The 21,837-nt window shown below is 40.7% G+C and overlaps 1 protein-coding gene across 15 annotated transcripts in view; it reads right to left on the reverse strand.

The window, feature by feature from the left end:
• Positions 1 to 21,837, reverse strand: part of KIAA0825 (KIAA0825 ortholog) — a 448,051-nt gene that overhangs the window by 126,231 nt on the left and 299,983 nt on the right. The window lies entirely within an intron of this gene.

The raw sequence follows: 21,837 nt of genomic DNA on the forward strand, positions 1-21,837 counted from the left end.
TGAACCTTTATGTTCCAGTGGTCCCAAAGTGCTCTGAAAATACCTTGTGACAGGTATTACGTCCTTGTAACAGATGGATAAACTGAGGTATGGAGAGTGTAAGTGACTTGCTCATTGTCAGAATTAATCAGTGGTCATGCTGAAAATGAAACCTAAAGATCTATGCTATCCATGATAGGGACTGCTTTCTGTCTCATGTTAAATGATCCACAATTAAATTAAGAGGAACAAAGTAGACTCTTTTTTTTTTTTTTTTTTTTTTTTTTTGACAGGCAGAGTGGACAGTGAGAGAGAGAGAGACAGAGAGAAAGGTCTTCCTTTGCCGTTGGTTCACCCTCCAATGGCCGCTACGGCCGGTGCGCTGCGGCCGGCGCACCGCGCTGATCCGAAGGCAGGAGCCAGGTGCTTCTCCTGGTCTCCCATGGGGTGCAGGGCCCACGCACTTGGGCCATCCTCCACTGCACTCCCGGGCCACAGCAGAGAGCTGGCCTGGAAGAGGGGCAACTGGGACAGAATCCAGTGCCCCGACCGGGACTAGAACCTGGTGTGCCGGCGCCGCAAGGCGGAGGATTAGCCTATTGAGCCGCGGCGCCGGCCCAAAGTAGACTCTTAAAGAATAATTAGGAAAATCATGCCACCCACTTAAGATTAATGTTCATATTATATCGCTAATAAAATAATAAAAATTCTGGGCTGGTACTGTGATGCAGCAGGTTAGGCTGCTGCCTGCAATGCCAGACCCCATATTGGAGCACCTGTTCAAGTTCTAGCTGCTTCACTTCCCATCCAGCTCCCTAATAATGCGCTGGGAAAAGAGCAAAGATGGACCCAGACCCCTGCTACCCATGTGGGAGACCTGGATGGAGTTCCAGGCTACTGGCTTTGGCCTGGCCAAAAAATGTGGGCCACCTGGGGAGTGAACCAGAGATGGAAGATAATCACTCTCTCTCTCTCTCTCTTTCTATAACTCTGCCTTTCAAATAAACAAATTAAAAATAATGATAAAAACATAAAAAACTTTAAATATTTTCAGAAACACTCAATTATTATTTAAATAAGACCATTTAGATAGAGCAAAATTTCAGTAGTCATCAGCAAACTAGGATATAAATTTTAACTTAAAAATTTTTAATATATTTGTTATTCCCTGATAATTTAACTAGCTTCTTAATGAGTTCTTAGTGAGTCCAATCAGTATGTTAAAAGCAATGGCTTCCAAATTAAAAAATAACCTCAGGTATAGCTTATGACTTTTCAAGTTTTACACATCTTTTTGGATGTCTAAGCACTTTTAAGAGAGTGGTGAGCTGGCATTGTGGTACAAGAGGTTAAGCCACTGCCTGCAATGCTGGCAATCCCATATGGGTACCAGTTCTCATCCCAGCTCTACTTCCAATACAGCTCTCTGCCAATGCACCTGGGAAAACAGCAAAAGACAGAACAAGAAATTGGGCCCTTCTACCCACATGGGACACCTGGACAGAGTTCCTGTCTCCTGGCTTTGGCCTGGAACAGCCTCAGCCATTGTGGCCATTTGGGGAGTGAACCAGAAATGGAAGACCTTTCTTTTTCTCCATCTCTCTGTCACTCTCTCTGTGTAACTCTGCCATTCAATTAAATAAGTAAATCTTAAAAAAAAGAAAGAAAGAAAGAAAGAAAGAAAGAAAGAAAGAAAGAAAGAAAGAAAGAGGTTACCAACTAAACACAAACCAAACAGCTCAGCTGACACCACAGGAATAATCTACTGATTTCCTAAGTGTTGATGCAATCTAATCATACATCATTGGTAGATCATAAAGTGAGTAATCCATTCAGTTTTCAATATACTGAAAACAAATGATCATTCATTGATTATCTAGTCATTTGGATGTGACATAATCAGAAAACAGTGGCATTTAAAACTACCCTCCCAAATACACTTACATCATAAAATGTGTATAAAATTATAGATTTGAGCTGAATTGCCTGACCATGATAAATTAAGGGAACATGAATCAGCCTTCACTTCTCCACCTGATGTTTTTCCTGTCTTAGAACTTTCACGTTCTGAAATTTGCTAGTTTCCCAGCATTTAATTGTAACTGCGCTCTCTTTATTAAAAGTGTCACTTTGACAGGACTCTGTTCTGAAAATATGGAAAGAGGCTGGCATTCTTGAGAAAGTCCAAAGAAATCCTTGCCTATATAAGCTCACTGTAAATAGGTCCGATACTTTTTTAATTACACTTGGACACTCAGAAAAGCTACCACCATTGCAACTCCCCCGGCGCTTCGCCTGCGCCAGCTGTGCTGCAGACACAGGGCCAGCTTGCTCCTTACCCTTGATGCATTTGGAGTCAGTGCTCCTCCACGTCCCACACTTCTACTGAATAAGGACAAACTTGGAGTTCATCACTCACGATCTGAATTTGCTACTGCTTGCTAGTACGCCTGTTTGCCAAAATGTTATTTTGCTATTCTTTGGATGCATCTTACCCCTGTTCCCTTTACTCTTGCAAAGCTTGTCTGCCAACAATGGCTCCCAGGCTAAAGCAGCCCCTTCAGTGTTATCCTGTCTGTTTCCTAACCATCCCACTCATTTGTCCACCTCTCTCATCCCACCTTCTTCAGCTCCCTCTTAATTACGTAGGAACGCTGTAGCAATTTGCTAAACCTGTCATTTACTGTAGGACAATTTGCGTACACATCTTGGCTCCTCACACTGGCCTGAGCTTCCTACATGCGTGCTGTCGTTTCACACTCAGTGGGTGCTCAAATACATGCTGGTAAGATGAATGAATAAATGCAGGAGAACAAAAGCAACTATTATACAGGATGGTGAAATAAACAAAACCAAAAATTGTACATCTAATCTAAAAGAACTTTCAGCTCAGCCAGGGTATTAAAAGAATCATTAATTTTTCCAAAAATTTTAATTATTAATAAATTAAAGGCAAGACATATGTCTATTTTATTCAATAACATATTCCAAGTATGCAAAAACAATATCAAGCAGATAGTAGTTGTTTCATAAACAGTTGTTGGGTGAGCAATAAGTATTTCAATCAAGTTGTTTTAGGGCAGGCATTTAACCTAGTAGTTAAGATATGTGTTAAGATGCACCTGTCCCATAGCAGAGTACTTGGGTTTGATACCCAGCTCCAGCTCCTGACTCCAGCTTCCTGCCAACACAGATCCTGGGGAGCAGTGGGGATGGCTCAAGTAATTGGCTTTCTACCATCTATAGGGGAGACCTGGATTGCTTTCCAAGCTCCTGGCTCCAACTGTTGTGGGTAATTGGAGAGTAAACCAGTGGATGAAAGCTCTATTTCTCTCTGTGTCTTTCTGTCTCTCTGCCTCTCAAATAAAGAAATAATTTAAAAAATGTTTCTTTAAAAAGAAGTTATTTTAAAACACGCTCTGGCTTTTTATATGTTCTTTAGATTTTTATCAACCTTTAATTTCCTAACTGGATTCCTTCAACTAGAAGTTTCTGTTTCATCATTATTGGATATATCTGATAATACCTCTAAACAGATATTAAGAAAAAGATAGAGGCAGGTGTTGTGGCACAGCAAGTTAACCTGCTTCTTGGGATGCGTGCATCTGACACAGGAGCGTGAGTTCCATTACTGGCGTCTGTGTTTCTGATACAGCTTCCTGCTAGTGCACCCTGAAAGGCAGCAGACGATGGCTCAAGTGCTTGGCTCCCTGCCAGTTACATGGAAGACTCAGATGGAGTTTCGGCATCCTGGCTTTGGCCTGGCTGAGCCCCAGCTGTTGTGAGCCTTTAGGGAGTGAATCAAAAGATGGAAGATCTCTCTCTGTCTCTGTCTCTCATTCTCTCTCTTGCTCTGCCTTTCAAGTAGATGAAAATAAATGGAAGTATTAAATATATAAATATAAAACTACTCATATTGAACATGAGTTTTGCAAACTGAAACATCTTATTAGAAAGACAGAGGCAGGGCTGATGTTCTGGCATAACAGGTTAAGCCACCACCTGTGATGCTGGCATTCCATATGGAGGGTGGTTCAATTCCTGGCTGCTCCACTTTTGATCCAGCTCCCTGCTAATCACCATGAAAAACAATGGAGGATAGCCTGACACCCATGTGGGAGACCTGGATGAGGCTCCTGGCTCCTGGCTTCTATGGCCCTCCGAGAAGTGAACCAGTCAATGGAAGCACGCTCTCTCACTCTCTCGCTCTCTTTCTTTCTCTCTCTCTCCCCCTCATAACTCCACCTTTCAAATAAATAAATGCTTAAATATCTACATATCTTTTTATAAAGAAAGAAAAAAACAATTGAACTTTCTTGAAAAGATACTATGGTTTTAGGATGTCATAATGAAGACAGCTATTGTCTATATGCTGACCTTGTGAAAGGATTCAAGCAAAGATCGACCATGGGTTTAGACTTCCTGTCTCTTACTCAGGTTTCTCTGGGCTGAGGAAGTCGGAAGACTGAAGAGTCCATTAGGTAATAACTGGTGATGTCAAAGTGGACGTTACCACTTTAGATCCACCCCTCACAGCTCTCAGATAAACCAGCCCTGTAATCACAAGCTTAGCCTTAAACACCGCACATATAGCCACAAATGGAAAGAATAAACCAGGAGCTGGGGCTGAGGTGGCGGTTAGTCCTGTCTGCTACTTCCCAAGGAAAGTTTCCCAAATCAAAAACTGCAAAGGTCACGTATCAGCCAACCACACTAGAGAAACCCACGGCAATTCACAAAGTGAAGATGAAAACTGTAATCAAATTCCACTACCTGAGTGGCACATTGCCTAATGCACTGATAACAAAACAGAAACCCCTAATCAAGAAGTCAGCATGTTGTTTAGGACAAGCATGGATCAAGTCTAGTGTCAACACAGCTGAATGTCAAACCAGGCAAAACACTGGGGCCTGACAACACTTATCTGATCCTTGTGGTTCATACTGATTAGCAGACTTGAACAAGGTGGCATATCAGGGTTTATACATAGTGTATATACTTGTGCATGTGTGTGTGTGTGTGTTTAACTCCTATCTGTTACTCAAAGTTCAGCTCAGATAAATCCCCTACTAAGCCTTCACAGGTGGCTACCACCACTGCCTATATACCCTTGCTCCCTGGTAAATCCCATCCATGCATACAATGATCACATACCACAGATGATTAAGATCTGTGTGTCTGTCTACCCACCCTGGGATTTCTCTAAGGCCGAGGGCATGTCCTCCCCATCTCTAGATCCCATGGCCCCAGCCACCTGGTGGACGCTTTGCAAGTCACAAAGGGGTAATGGAAATGTTTGAGCCAGACAGAGTTGGGTTGCAATCCTGGTTCCATCCACGGAGGCCCGCAGCCCGGGGTTATGCGTGACAGTCAGGGAATTTGTCCCTTGGCCTTCTGATTCTCCTTGGGCTCATCCTGGGCTCTGACTCCCACAGCCTGTAGGCCAGTCCCACAGATCCCTGTGCTCATCTCACACCCAATGCCCAGGCTTTTATTTGCTCAGAATCAGAGTTGGCACAGGCTCCACTTCACCGGCCTTGTGAGCCCTAGAAAATGATTTCTTTGCCTGAGCCTCAGTACCCTCATATGTTAAATGGGCATAATACTGCCTAAACCCTGAATGGTTGTCAGTCAAGATGAAATGAGATCATGTATTATAAATCTTCTATCATCAGTGCCTGGTGAATAAATGGTAGTGAATATTAGATTACTTCTGCTAATATCACCTCTGGTTACAAATATGATCTGGGTCAGTCTTCAGACTGACAGTTGATGGCCTGTGGTTAGAAACATAACACACACAAGCCTTTGCGGATGCATGCAAACAGAAGTCTGGGGTATTATCTTGAAGTACGAAGACAATCAGTATTTCACTAGATGCGTAAAAGCAAGCAGACATTCTTTCCCGAATCCTGACTTGCCAGATCTTAGATCTTCACTAATTATCACTTTCATGAATAGAAATGGGCAACTAATTCAGCTGCTATATCTTCCTTCTGTTTGGAAAGCAAGCATAATTATTCTGAGGAACTGAGATACCTTATTTGTCAAATCAGGGCTTTAAAAAATTACTGTAGATTCACATGAGAATCTTCTATATTGCTCATGTTATAATTTCGAGTGCCTGAGAAATCATGGACTAAAATAAGGCGTTTTGCCTCTCAAAAATATATTTAGAAGCCAAAGAAAACTATTATATTTAGGACAGGCTTTTCCCTCTGCATACCTTCATAAAGGAATTTGCGAAACGTCAGGTTCCTAGTCACTGAATTTCTAGAAATGTTTGCTAAATTTAAACATTCCGTAGTCATCACAGAACGGTGGATTTGAAAAATTATCTTCCTGGTGGTGCTGGGTAATCCGGCCTGTCATGTTGCTCCCAGGCAACTGCTCCAGAGGTAGCAGCAGTACTCCCCTTGGATATAGCTACCCAACCTTGGCATCCTATTGAGACGTTCTTGCCCTTGCAGCACCTGAACGGCACTGGGTCTTTGGTGTCCCAGTGACTTGAAACTTCATGGTCTCGTTGAATCCAATCTGCTTATTAATATTTCATAAATTAATAAGCTGCATGGGCTCTTGCCACGAATTCAGAGAAGAATTCTGAATACTGGCTCAAATAGACCAGATGACAGGGTAAGTTTTAAGGATTTTATTCAGCGAGAGAAATGCACAGGAGAGTGAGAGTTCTATCTAGGGGAGAAGGGGAACTCTAGATCCACACCAAGCAGAGAGCAGGCCAGGAGCCACGGGCAGCATGCGTCTGGTTATGAGCAGCTACAAGCAGCTTAGCACAGGTAGTGAAGGGAAGGTGAAGAGGGCAGGCGGCCCCAAGGCCACGCACGCGCTCTGAAGGCATGGAAAACAAGGGTAACAACATGTAATAATGGTGAGGAAGAAGGGAAAAAAAGGGCTGGGCCCACCTTGTTCCAGGCGTTTTATCTGCCTCCAGAGGGGAGTGGTTACATAGCCTGATTGGCAGGGGGGGCATACAGGTGAGCTCAGGTAGGAGGATAAGATCACACAAGGGTGTGGCGAAGGCCTGGCCTTCCAGCTACCAAATCGAATCCTTTTTATCCTACCTGCCTGCCTACTCATTGTCAGCTTCACCCCAGATCACAAGAATGGAGGATTCAAGACAGGAGTCACATCTGTACCTTCTTTCCCTTATAAACATTATTTTCTGGGTCAGGCCAAGCCCGATTTTACCCAAAGTTTCTTGAGGGAAGAACCTAAAACGCAGGGAATTGAGAGAACTCTCAGCTACAGAGGCAGGAAATGAAGCAGCAGGCCTGTGGGTGGGTGGCCTGAGCCCTCTGTCCACCACTCCAGGGACACGAAACATCGGCCTAGGTTTCTTCTCCTCAATCGCTGATTCATTTTCATTTCCTAATGAAGAGTAAAAGTGTTAAAAAAAAAAAAAAGTACCAGGGCTCCTTTTCAGGAAAAATGTACAAAATAATCAAATGTCAAGTTCAGTTTCAGATACAGATTCAGTTGACTTACAAGATGGGAACACAGGCTAAAGAACTTTGACACAGGAAGAACATTCTGAGGGAAATCACAAGTCAATTCAGAAAACTTGAAAAAGATCTAAATCTAGAGATCTGGTGTGAGTCTTTTTGGGTAGAGACTTAGCACCTATTTGAGTAGAAATTTAATGCAAAACCTGGGATGTGTTCCTATTTTTTGCTTGATTTTTTTTATCTGTCCATAAACAAACACACATACGTTGAAATGTGGGAAAAAAAAAAAAAAGCTTAAAGTCTGTAGCAGCTTTTGTAAAAATAATGGAAACTTTTGTACAAACAGCTTTAAACACCCTGTTTGCCAAGTCAAACCATGTGCCAATTCCGTGAAAGCTGCTACAGGTTTCTTGCTCGTCAAGAGTTGTGGAACCTGGGCTGTTCTGACAGTCGCCAGAGATTATTTAAATAGAAGAATAATTACAACGCTATCATCAGGCACTTTAAAGTATCCTAGTAAGGCCTCTGCATTAGGGGCCTAGCCCAAATGTGAGCTGCACTTGTTAGCTGCTTCGGTGCCGGTGCCCAAGGTAACGGGGATTCTGCTGGTCCACTCATTTCCTGCTCCGATACCAGGAAACATCTGTTGTTGTGGATGGAATTTAAGGCCTAGGTCCCGTCCCTCTCTCTTTTTCTCTCCCCTTATGTGTAAGGATATATTGGAAAAGGTCAATATAAAATATTTATACCCAGCAGAGGTATTTTCTGTAACTATCCTTCTCTATGTTTTCAGTTACTTGCTACAAACAATACTACAGAAGACAGAAGAATTTTCATGATTTCTTACACAACTCTCATACCATGAATATGATTTGAGGAAATGATAATAAGAATGACCCTTGTTCTAAAGAAGGGAAGAATGACTGGCTTTTGAAATCTGGTGAAGTCTTTTTTTTTTTTTAATATTTATTTATTTATTTGAAAGTCAGAGTTACATAGAGAGAGGAGAGGAAGAGAGAGAGAGTGGTCTTCTATGCGATGGTTCACTCCCCAAATGGCTGTAACAGCTGGAGCTGCACCAATCCGAAGCCAGGAGCCAGGAGCTTCTTCGGGGTCTCCCACGTGGGTGCAGTGGTCCAAGGACTTGGGCCATCTTCCACTGCCATCCCAAGCCATAGCAGAGAGATGGATTGGAAGAGGAGCTAGAACTGGCGCCCATATGGGATACCAGCACTTCAGGCCAGGGTGTTAACCCGCTGCACCACAGTGGAGTCTTAATATATACAAATACTTAATGGATGAATGAATAGCAACCAAACCAATGTAAACATCTGTTGCAAAACAGACAAAAGGATAGTCATTTTATGTTCATGAGCAGTTCAATCTGGGAATTTAACGCTGTGCAGTGAGACAAAAGGCAGTCTTTTATTGGTTTTGGTCATTTTACTGATTGGAAAGAAAAAAATTAGAGCAAAGGCATGCCAAGGGTAGGGAGATAGGTACAACCTGCCTCAGGATCAGACAGTGAGAGTGTACATTGCTGGAGAATTTTAATAATACCCACCAAAAGTTGGTCTGTATTTTACTATAAACATATATTGATAATTCTAAACAATTTTGGTAATAAAATATTCCTCACTGAAATAATTTTTTTATTGATTTAACTTCTATACAACTGCTGCTGTGGATATTTTAACAACAGAGTTGTAAGTTTTCGATAAGCATATTTTTATTACTTTGACACATCTTGTTTGACATGGAAGCTAATTTTGAGAACTTAATGTTACAAGCCAGCATGGACACATGGAACTCAGCTGCCTGTGACCACTTCAAGACTCAGTCTAGAGTAAATCCGTAACCACTCCAAATTGTTCAAGCCGGCTTCAAGTGCAGTTGTTTAAGACAGTAGATTCAAAATAACCAGCAATACTACCACAAGATAAAGATGAAGAAACAGAATTTGAGTTACTTCAATCTTTCCTTCTTCTATGACCACTTAGAGTTTTTGTATTCAAAAAATTTAATTTTGAAGATTTGTTTCTTTCTACAAAAAGTATATCAATGTAATTAAAATGAAATCAGTCACATTTTTCCTTCATTGACACAAAATATTTATAATTTATTGTTTTTGCTGACCTAGTAATATATTCAAAATTCAATGGAAGGGCTGGCACTGTGGCACAGCTGGTAAAGCTGCCACCTGCAGTGCGGGCATTCCATACGGGCGCCGGTTCTAGTCCTGGCTGTTCCACTTCTGATCCAGCTCTCTGCTATGGCCTGGGAATCCAGTAGAAGATGGCCCAAGTCCTTGGGCCCTGCACCCACATGGGAGACCCAGAAGAAGCTCCTGGCTCTTGACTTCAGATTGGCACAGCTCTGGCTATTGCAGCCATTTGGGGACTGAACCCGCGGATGGAAGATTGCTATTGCTCTCTCGCTCTCTCTCTCGCTCTCTCTCTCCCTCTCCCTCTGTCTCTCTGTAACTCTGCCTTTCAAATAAATAAAAAATCTTTAAAACAATTTAACAGAAGAATGATTTTAATATATATGACCGCTGGACATCATCACTATCACTGCTATTACTAGTTTTACTTTATCATTATTGCTGAAAATAATTCTATTGTAAGGAATTGTGGGTGTTAAGAATTATTTGCTCCTGGTGTCAAATGTGCTTGCTTTACCATTGAGTTAAATAGTTTTATGCACTTCACTGATGCTATTAGTGTCTTCCTTCTTCCACATGCAGCTATGACAAAATTGCACAACCCCGTTTATGAGTGAAATTGCTGATCTTTCCAAGTTGCCATCAGCTCAGAGGAAGCCAAGATTAAAATTGCCTTGCATTTTGAGGGGTAATATTTACTCATGTGGGACTTAAGTTCATTTTGGCACAGAAAAAACTAACTTGAACCACCATACAGCATTTTTATATTTTGTTTTTTGAGGTTCCAGGTTATCTGTTTTGTGTGCATTGCTACTGCTTTTTCTTTTTCCCTTCCTTTCTCACATCTCATTCATGTAGATTTTTGTCCCTTGTGTATTAGAAGAAAGCGGAGAGGGACCTGAGTCTACGTAGGGGCCGAATCGGATTCTTTTGAGTATTTTTGTTTGTGAACTGACGATCTGCCTCCTCTCAAAAAGTACTAGTCGTGAGATCCCTTAAAACACCTTCATCTTGTATTTGAACAACTGAACAATCAGCTGGAAAGGTAGTCACTTGTGAAGATGTAAAACTGTCCTAATTCAGAGAAATATTTAGCATGATCCAAGCATTCCTTACCTGTCTGTCTGTCTATCTATCTATCTATCTATTTAATTTGAAAGGCAGAGTGACAGAGATAGAGAAAAAGACAGATACCTTTCATCCGCTGGTTCACTCCCCAGATGGTGGCAACAGCCAGAGCTGTACTGATCTGAAGCCAGGAGCCAGGAGCCTCCTCCAGGTCTCCCACGTGGGTGCAGGGGCCCAAGGACTTGGGCCATCCCCCACTGCCCTCCAAGGCCACAGGAGAGAGCTGCATCAGAATTGGAGCAGCCAGGACTCAAATGGGCGCCCATATGGGATGCCAGCACAGCAGGCAGCAGCCCCGACCATTAAGACACAGCGCAGGCCTCCAACCAAGCAGAGACTTAAACATTGCACCCAATACCACTCTCCAAGTTTTCCTTTTCTGTCAGCTGTGAAGAGAGGTAACCGAGCACTGTAACCCCAGCCGCCATGTGGGTAACTCGATTACACAAGCTCATGACTCTTTCCTCAGCACATTCCATGTCATCCACAAAGCAAAAAGTTTTATTTTTGTTCATTTTCATTGTTTTCCCTACTGTACAGGTCAAATTCCATTTAAACTAAACTATAAAATGTCATTAGGATGGGGTGAAGGGTGAAAAACTAGGATAGAAGTCTTCTATTACAATGGGAATGCACGTAAATCCTTCTTGATTTAGGTACATAAATGAGGGTCCTCAAAAAGTTTGTGGAAAATAAGATTAAAAGATAAGTTGATTGTGGTGCAAAATTTTTGAAGTTCATGTAGGCTTTTCATAGTACATGTTTTCATGAACTTTTTGAAGACCCCTACATAGCATTACTCAAAATCACAACTATTAAATTCTTAAGGTGAATTCTACTCTCCCTCATAACTTGTAATTCCTAATGTGAATTTTATTTTACCACTTAGAAGTTTAATATTAAAGGAGGAGATATGACATTAATAACAATGATAAAAAGTTTAAATGTCTTTTGGGAGCTTAAGTAAAATGACATAAATTATTTTTGAAATGTATTAGTACAAGGAGTAGGGTGTCATCTTTCAAGAGGTCTTTTACTAGAGCCATTATCTGTTTCGGCTTGTCTTGGTAAACATTTGTCTCTCTTTCTCATCTGCAAAATGAAGGTAAACACCTATAAAAACGTATGTTTTTTTATGGACCACTAACCAAGACAAAATTATTACAAAACAAATAATTGGAGAGTAGGTGTTTGGTCTGCTGGTCAAGATGCCTGCATCCCACATCAGAATACCTGGATTTCAGTCCCAGCTCCAGCTCCTGACTCTAGTTTCCTGATAAGGCAGATCCTAGGAGGCAGCAGGTGGCTCAAGTGGTTGGTTTCATGCCACTCACGTGGGAGACCTGGATTGAGTTCCCATCTCCCAGCTTTGGCTCTGGCCCAGCCCTGGCTGTTGCATGCATTTGGGAAGTAAACTAGCAAATGGGAGTTGTCTCTCTGCTACTCAAATACATAAATAAATTTTAAATTTCCCACAATTTTTTTTTGAGAGGGAGAGGGGAAGTGAGGGGATGAGAGGGAAGGAGAAAGGTGGGAGGTGAGAGGAGGAGAGGAAAAGAGAGGAGAGGTGGGAGGTGAGGGGAGGAAAGGAGAGATGTAGAGAGGGGAGGGGAAGGAGGGAGAGGAGAGGAGAGGAGAGGAGAATTCTCCCGTTTGCTGGGTTCACTCCCCAGATGCCTACCATGGCCAGGGCTGGGCTGGGGCCAAAGCACAGAGGTAAGAATCAATCCATGGCTCCCATGTGAGTGGGCAGGACCCAACCACTTGAGCCTTCACTGCTACCTCCTAGGATCTACATTAGCGGGAGGCTGGAACCAGCAGCCAGAGCTGAAAATCCAATCCAGGCACCCTCATATGTGGATGTGGTTGTTCCAACTGGTGTCTTAACTGCTAGACCAAATACTCACCCAGCAAATGTGTATATATATTTCCCACATGACTTCTGAAATATTTTGCAAATGAATAATCTTATCATTAAACTTTAAATAGCAAAATTTTTATCATGATATAGTACAAATAATGTCTTACCTAATAAAACAATTTAACCAGCTTAGATATTTTAGATCATGAGAATATTTAATATGTACATTTAAAATAATTTAATATTAAAATAAAAGATGCATACACTAAGGTTGTATAATCTCATCATCTTTTGCAAAATTTAAATGTTCCTTTTTTCTTAAAGATGTATATACCTAATCTTGGCTTAAATCATGTTAGAATAATCTCAAAGTCTAATTATTCACTTTCATATCATAAAACATTTCCTTAAAAAAGATAAATAGTTCCAGAATTATAGATCTTTGTATATTTTAAATTGTAATTTGATCTTAATCAAGTGCCTCACTAGTAAAATGCATTAATTTATTTGAATTATATTTATTGAATATAAAAATTGAAGAAAATATTAGACCTTTGCAAAGTTGTCAAAATGACATAGAAATTGATATGTTTCAATTATACAAGAAATTTATACGCAATGAACATCTTCTTTTCCAATATATGTATTATTTTGCATTAGGAAAATTTTATCAACCATATAAGAGATTACATAAGAATTTCCCAAATCTGAGAAGAATGGCAAGATCTGCTTGCCTTTGTCAGTATGAAACTTGAAGCTCAATGGCCCTGGCTAAGCAGAATTATGACCATGCGTTTCTGAAAAATTTTGAATTTGCTAAATGTTCTCCATAGACTTTAGCTAAAGGGGCAATTTTTCTGTCAAATGTGGGCAAGGGAACAATTAGCAGGTGACCCGTTTTCAAGGAAAAAGGATGAGTTAGGGAAATCAGAAGGGTGAAGCACCAACATTCTCCGCTTAGATAGATGGAGTTAGGGGAAGTCACTGCCTTGCAGCTAGTTGAATTTTACTGGTACACATGGAGGATTTCACTCTTCTTGGATGGATTAATAGGCATATGATAGGAAACACATAGGAAATGAGGCTTGGGTACCCAATACTGAATTACAGAACTTTCCTGTCCATATTTTCACTAATAATTTTGCGCAGCATAATCCAATTTTGGGAGTGAGTTAATGCTACTTCCTACTACCAGTGAGTGGGGAAGAAAGTTTATGGATAGAAAGAGTGTAAATTCTATCTAGAGGCAGCTGTTCAAACGTAATTTGGTCCCTAGTTTGCAGCCCCCACTTTATAGTGCTAGTAGGAATTTAATGGTTTCAAACAAAAGAATGATGATTGACGAATTTTAGTGAAAACATTCTAAAATATCTCCAAACAATTCATATTGTGTATATATTCTATATGAAGATTCTTCAAAAAGTTCCTGGAAAATGCATACTATTAAAATACTATGTGTGAACAGCAAATCTTCTGCACTAACAAAAACTTATCTTTGAATTTTATCTTTCTACAAACTTTCTGAAGTTCCTCTCATACACTCTTAGACCCTCACTGCGAGTATTTTCTTGCCTAACATTGCTGATTACCTGTTTTATAAGGTGGCATTCCCAGCACCATGGTAGATACATACTGTGAATTATGTCTTGCGCCCTCCAGGAGCTCACTGTCTAATTGAGATAAAACCTGTTCGTTCATGCTGGAAACCAAAAGCATTGAGAAATATGGAACACAGTTGTGCGTCTAAATGCTTAAAGTATTCAGAGAAGGGAGTGATTTTTCTGGTAGAATTTATCATGAGAAATTAAAAGAAAAAAAGAAGGGAGTGTAGGAGGAGGGTGTTAAAGGGGTATTTAACATAACACATGTAAACATTACAAGGGTTTTCGTGAAATAGCCAAATAAAATCAAACATAATGAAAACACATCATGACCAAATTATGCCAGTTACTTCTACTAGGTTCTAACAAGGAGAGTCTATTGTAAAGCAAGTTTTGATTCTATCTCCTGAAAGTGAGTGTTAAAACAAGCTGGTCTCCTTTTCTATCCTAATTATTAGAACACTTCCCAAAGTTTATAATATGCATGATGTTTGGAAGCCGAGATTCAGAGAACTTGTACTCATGGAATGCATTTGTAACTGCAAGGCATAAAAAGTGATTGTTCATTTTCTCTTATTAGAAGCTTCCCTGGCCTCCGTCGCAGCGCTCATCTGGCCCCCACTTCATGCTCAAGTCATGCAGATTGGAGTTGACTCTCAATTATACCAAGTCTTTCTCCAAAGATGACAGTCCAAATACAGTAGAGATAAAATACATCAAGGTTTAAAATAGGCCCGTTCAGCCCCAGTGCCGCTTCATCATGAAATGATATAATTCACTGATGCCTCTGCCTAGCCTAACATATGTTCTATTCACAGCCCGCGTCACTCTTCATTTGTAATTATTTCCCTTTTTTTCCCCCTCACCCCATCTTGTAATACTTTGCTTGGTTGAAGACAAATACTGAGAGGCAAAGAGTATTATCGTATGATGACCTGTTCCAGGGTGTTAAACCCCTGTCAAGGTTTGATTTTAACATGGGGTTTCCATGACAGGACATCAATTCAGGCATCATGTCCGGAATTAGACTATATTAATTATCACTTGAGTGCAATATGCATGAAAACGCTGTTTCATTGACTAAAAGGATCTGACTGAATAAAAATCCATTTCTCATCTGGTTGCTTATGGATAAAGACATTTTTTTCTCTTTGCCTTGGATTGCTCTTTATTAAATATGATTTTTATATGATTGTATGAATAAATTGTCTTACTTGACAACAGAAGTGGATAGCTTTAAACAAAGAAAATTTAATGGGTTGTCTACTCTGGGCATATCTCTAACAACGTGTTTACAGTTAATAGTTTAGGCAGATTATCTATAACAATATTGCCAAAAAAAGTTCTTCTTTTTCAGCTTTTGTGAGAAAAAGATATTTTCAAATTGTTGCCTCCTTCATTCATAGGAAATGAGAGCTATAGCTTACAATTATTTTCAGATGACGGAACAGCAACAAGGTCTGTCTGTCAGGTAACAAACATATTTAAAAGTAAAACTAATACTATTCTTATCTTTGAAAGAAGATGCTTACGTGAAGCGTAGCAATGCTAAACAAAGTTAAAACTACCCATAAATTCAACTAACATACAATTGTATATATGCTTGTTTGCTAGGGAAGCAACTAGATAACATAAAAGAAAAAAAAATATTGAGACCTAACTTCTAAAACACAAAACCTCTAGATAGTTACAATTTCTATTGAGTATTAGCAGAAATATAATTTTATATTTAAAATAGCAATTGTCCAAAGCTTTCAAATTATAATATATCTTGAAACTTTTTCGGGGCTGGCGCTGTGGTGTAGTGGGTAAAGCCGCTGCCTGCAGTGCCAGTATCCCATATGGGCACCAGTTCAAGTCCCAGCTGCTCTACTTCCAATCCATTTCTCTGTTGTGGCCTGGGAAAGCAGCAGAAGATGGCCCAAGTCCTTGGGCCTCTGCACCTGCGTGGGATGACCCAGAGCGCCTGGCTCCTGGCTTTGGATGGGCAAAGCTCCGACCATTGCAGCCAACTGGAGAGCGAACCAGTGGATGGAAGACCTCTCTCTCTCTGCCTCTCCTTCTATTTCTGTGTAATTCTACCTTTCGAATAAATAAATAAATCTTTTAAAAAACTTTTTCAAAACTATCTCACAACTAATCTATAATCCTGAATCTAAAATAGGAAATTAAAAATCTTAAACCCAAATTTCACTTAAAAATGAGAAAACTATTAACTAAAACATACTTTGTTTAGTCAACACAATCAGCTCATATACAATTTTTAAGTACAATGAAAAAGAAATGAAGCATCAGTGTCTTAAAAAAAAAAACTGCAACCAGCATTGTGGTATGGTGAATTAAGCCACTGCTTGCGACACTGGCATCAGGTTTGAGTCCTGACTGCTCCACTTCTGATGCAGCTCCCTGCTAATGTGCCTGGGAAACAACGGAAGGTGGCCGAAGTGCCTGTGCCCCTGCTACTCATAGAGTTCAGGTTTCTGGCTTCAGCCTGGCCCAGCACCAGCCTTTGTAGCCATTTGGGGAGTGAACCAGAGGGTAAAAAATCTCTCTCTCTCTCTCTATCTCTCTCTCTCTTTCTTCCCTCCGATCCCTGTAACTGCTTCTCAAGTAGCATAAAGAAATCTTTTTTTAAAAATATACTGAAATGTTTCTAGCTTTCATGTTAGTATTTATGTAAATGTAATTCTAGAATTTCTCCCAAAATGGTCTTTTCAGTAAAAAAAAATTCACAACACATCAACTGTAATTTTAAAGGGATTTAAAGCCTTGGAAATGTACATTTGCTTCATTATAGAGAAGAGGTGAGTTGAAGTTGAATGCTCAGATTCAGTCCATCAAGTCAAGGAAGCCACCACAACTAAACTCCATCCATGTCCCTTCCACTACGTTTCACAGTTCTACTGTAGTTAGGGAAGTTAGTAAATGGGTCCTAGGAGAAAGGGGGGAGCTGCAGTAATGATGCAGGTCCCACAGCCCCACTGCAGTCCTCTCCAAGTCCTCCCTTATGAGTCAGGAGCTCCCAGCGTGTACCATGCACCAGAGTCATCGTGGTGAAGTCTGGCCAGAAAGAGGTCTTTTTAAAGGTTCTAGCCTAATATCACCAGGATTTTAGGAAGCCAGTGACTTCTTGCCATATTCTTTGAATGACAGCTGTTGAATCCTGCATTCAAAATTACATTGACCCAGCAGACAGGGCCTAGATGTTGTACATCTGTTCGGCCTAGAAGTCACTCAATAAATCTCACCTTGGTGTCAAGTTACCAGCATGGGAAGCAAGCTAAATGGATAACAGGGCAAATACTTGGTGTGGTGAAGGAGTGCTGTGGTAGAAACTATACAATGCACGCCTGGCTCTGACACTTGGTGGTTAACGCCAGATGCAGACAGTCGTGTATGTGAAATGGGAGAAGTGGTGCCTGCCTCCCGAAGGGTGTGCTTGGGATGGGCTGTTGTAGGTCAAGATGCTCCGATGACCAGCAGCCATTACAGAATCGCAGGGTGGGGAGGCTCCTGCTGGCAGCCTGGTCAGAGAAGGAACTACTCAGGGTTGGGTGGAGGTAACCCATCTCAGCCACCTCAGAAAAAGCCCTGGGTGTTGCTGACCTGCCCAACAAGGGTTTCTAGGGAAGCCATCCGCAGGACTGAAGATTTGCTGAAGCTCCCCACTGAGCTGTGTGACTGCCATTTCCCCCACCCCACCGTTTCACAGCCTCCATCTTTGTATATACACGTCCCTCACTTTGCCCCCTCCTTGCTTGCTGGTTGGTCAGAGGAGAGACCAGAGCAAGCCACTCAAGGACTCTTGACAGCAGGAAACACACAGATACACACAACTAGCCTCAGAAGACAGGAATTCTCAACTCAAAAATAAGCATAGTGAAATATTAAATTAATTGGATTGAAAATAAAAAATGTCCCAGAACTGAAAATACCTCGCATCCTTTGCTGTCACATTCCATGTTCATAAATCTACGGTTATCACAAGACTCTACAATGCAATAAAAATGAAACTGCATTTCTCACTCTGCAATTGGTAACACAATTTCCATTATTCACAAAATCCAAAGCCTCATGCACTAAGAACTGGCTAAATTGCCTGGTCACACCTTACACTACGGACAAGCTTTTAAAACATACTTTAAAAGAAGGCTAACTTTAAATAATATGCCCTGCCTTTTTACTCCTCCCATACAAATTTCAACTTAAATTTATGGAAACAGAAAATAATAGCCCAATTATTATTGCTTTAAGGTCAAAGCAGTCCTTGTATTTGACAATACAAAAGAAGATTTTCAGTGTTCACATCACATTTTTTACTGTCTCCCAAATTTTCTCTCTGCTCATTTATATTAATATAAGAATGACCAATCTTTCCTGATTCCTGTGCATAAGTCAAAAGGCTTACTGTTACCTTGTAAAACACACATATACCTTTCTTCAGAGCTATAATAATAATAAAAAAATCTCATTGCCCGCTAGTGAAAATGGCCTATCATACGACTATGATACCATCAGAATGCAGTGTTTCACAGTCACCACCCTGTAGGATTGACATATGACATTTATAAAATGTCAGAACCCTTCCCCCAGTTTTTACAGCCTATTCCCCGGTAGGCTTTCACGATGTAAAATGAACTAAAGGCAACTGTGTGCTCATTAGCTGTGCCGCTTCTGATACATTACGTCGATTGACAATGAACCACTGTGATATCAAAGTGCAGGTGTAAAAAATAATAAGGCAACTGCTTGTGTAACAAAATCTCACTAACTGAGGACGTGTAATAAATATGCAAGGAGGCAGTTTTTTATTCATTGAAAATGTGGCATGGTACATCAAACATAAAACTCAAGGATGGGTTTTGACATGCCAAACTCAATTAAAATTTGTTTTTGTGACTGTCATTGGCGAGACTCGGTAACTTCTTTGTGAATGGGGAAGGTGATTATGTAAGTACCAGACAGAAGAAGCTGAAGGCGTGAGGAGATCAGCTGGTGTCTTAAACAGGGCTAACATCTAACTCTGCACTTCTTAATTTTTAAGAAGTGATAGAGAGTGTGTCACAGTGTGAATTATGATAGCACACTTGAAACCTCTTCTGCTCCCTCCTGCCTATGGGAAGAGTAGGCTCGCTATCGTCTCTTCTAGAGCCTTCCCCAACCCTCTGGAAGCCTCAAGATCTCAATGCTTAAAATGACTCAGAAGGGGAATACTTAACAATAATAGATACAGCCAAACAGCAGCTATTTGACCACATGACTGGTTTTTACTTATGTGGATTGATATTCAGAGATCAAAAGTGATCCATTATGAGAGCTTGTTTGATGACATCACACATTCCCCAAATTGAAGACACGTTCATTTTGTTGCTTGTTTAAACTGTCTAGACTAATAAGCATACTATTATAAGTATAAAATCCTAAACTCAATGTGTGATAGATACATTGAAAAACAGCTTTAATTTTGTTATGTTCTCACCATTTAAAAGTTGACAAAGTGATTAAGAGCAATGAACTCAAAAAGTTCAGTGCTATATAGAAAAATTATGAAAGCGGCATCCATATCTCTTCCCACAGGGGAAATGTCCCATTGGAACTTTAGATGAATATTTTACTTTCACAGGATGTCAGGAATCCTAACCAGATAGGTTAGTTTACTATTAAACTGTATCATCAAATACACTGAGTGCTCAGTTATATTTGATAAAGTTACTTAAACTATTTCTCATTCATCTTTAATGGAATATTCTGAGAAAATACAGGAGACAGGGGCCGGCGCCATGGCTCACTTGGTTAATCCTCTGCCTGAGGCACCGGCATCCCATATGGGCACCGGGTTCTAGTCCCGGTTACTCCTCTTCCAGTCCAGCTCTCTGCTGTGGCCTGGAAGGGCAGTGGAGGATGGCCCAAGTGCTTGGGCCCCTGAACCCACATGGGAGACCAGGAAGAAGCACCTGGCTCCTGGATTTGGATCGGCATAGCTCCAGCGGTAGTGGCCAATTGGGGAGTGAACCAATGGAAGGAAGACCTGTGTCTCTGTCTCTCTCGCTCACTGTCTATAACTCTACCTGTCAAATAAATTTTTAAAATAATAATAATAAAAAATACAGGAGACATTAAAGGGAAATTATCAAAGATGTCATTAACAATACTAGTTTCAGTCTTTAAGTGTGGCTGTTATAGCCATCCCTCCTTCCCATAATTTGTTCATGTGATTAGTTGCCTTAGTAAGTGAAGAGCAAATGAGGAAGAAGAACACATTGGGGAAGATATTTTCAAACTTTAGTATGCACCCAAATCACCTACACAGCTGGTGACACACAGTACTGCCCAGGTGTCATTCCGAGGCGTTCTGAATTAAGTACATGATGGGCGTGGCCTGGATTTGTGTACTCAACACCCACCTCTACGATTGGTTCTGACAAATACCAACACTCGCTACTCGTCTGCTCAAGACATTGAGAAGGAATTTAATATGGTATCTTTCTACTCACATCTTAGTTAGATAGTCTTCCCTAGATAGTCTTCATTCTCCTATTTACCACTGATAGTCTTTAAGCTAACTCATCCTTCTTTTCATAAAATAAAAGCTAGGTATAGAGGCATAGGTATAGATTTTGAAAGTGAAGAAAATTAGTGTGTGTTGAGGGGGTGCAGGGAGCAGTTTAGATGCTTGTCCCAGTGGTCAATATGCCAGCTGGAACATCTGTATCCCATATCTGAGTTATCTGGGTTTGAGTCTCAGCTCTGCCCCTGGTTCCAGCTTTTTGCTAGTGTCCACCTTGGGAGGCATCAGGCTCAAGTACTTGGGCCCCTGTGCCCAACTTGGGTCCCAGTCTGAACCGTTGTGATGGGAGTTCTCTGTGACTGCTTTTCTGCCCCTCAAATAAATAATGAATAATAATATAATAAATAATAATGAAATTTAAAAGTCCAAGAAAATTATAAAAATACTCAAATTCAAACATTTTATATTTCTATCTGCATTCTTTCTTCCCTAGTGCCCAACAGACTGCAACTGTCTCCTTACTCTTTCCTGTGATTTGTGAGGCTCCGTCAATGGTTATAACTTAATTCCAAAAAAAAAAAAAAAAAAAGCAACACACACACAGTTGCTCACCTGTCCTTGTAACTTAAAGCCCAAGGAACCAAGGAATATTCCTTCCTTGTGGCAATATAAGGTCCAGTGCGGCCTGGTTGCAATCTACCTTTCCAGTCTTGTTTTCTCTTATTTTCAGCCAAATGGTTTGCTTACAGTCTCTCAAAATGCCACATGCTTTTTTCAGCCTTTGGATCTATGTTCACACCACTTGCTGTACGCTAACGGCCATCCTTCTAAATCTTCACCCATTTGGACAAGGTTTATCCAGATCAAGTTCTACTTCTTCCTAGACTTGGCAACACCCACTCCAGCCAACAACAACAAAAAAAAGAGGATGCTTCCTCTGGAGCTTTATGGAGTCCTCCACCATTTGACTTAGTATGCTATTTTACATTTTCATTATCTTAAAACACTTTTTTTCTGCCAATGTTGGTAATATTAAAAGCAGGACCATTCTTCCCACCAAGTTCCTGTGGTGCTTTTAGGAAATCACACTTGGTATTACACAGTCACTTCTGTAGTAGGCTACTAAGAAC

Source organism: Oryctolagus cuniculus, chromosome 14 (assembly GCF_964237555.1).
Source record: "Oryctolagus cuniculus chromosome 14, mOryCun1.1, whole genome shotgun sequence".
NCBI classification, from domain to species: domain Eukaryota; kingdom Metazoa; phylum Chordata; class Mammalia; order Lagomorpha; family Leporidae; genus Oryctolagus; species Oryctolagus cuniculus.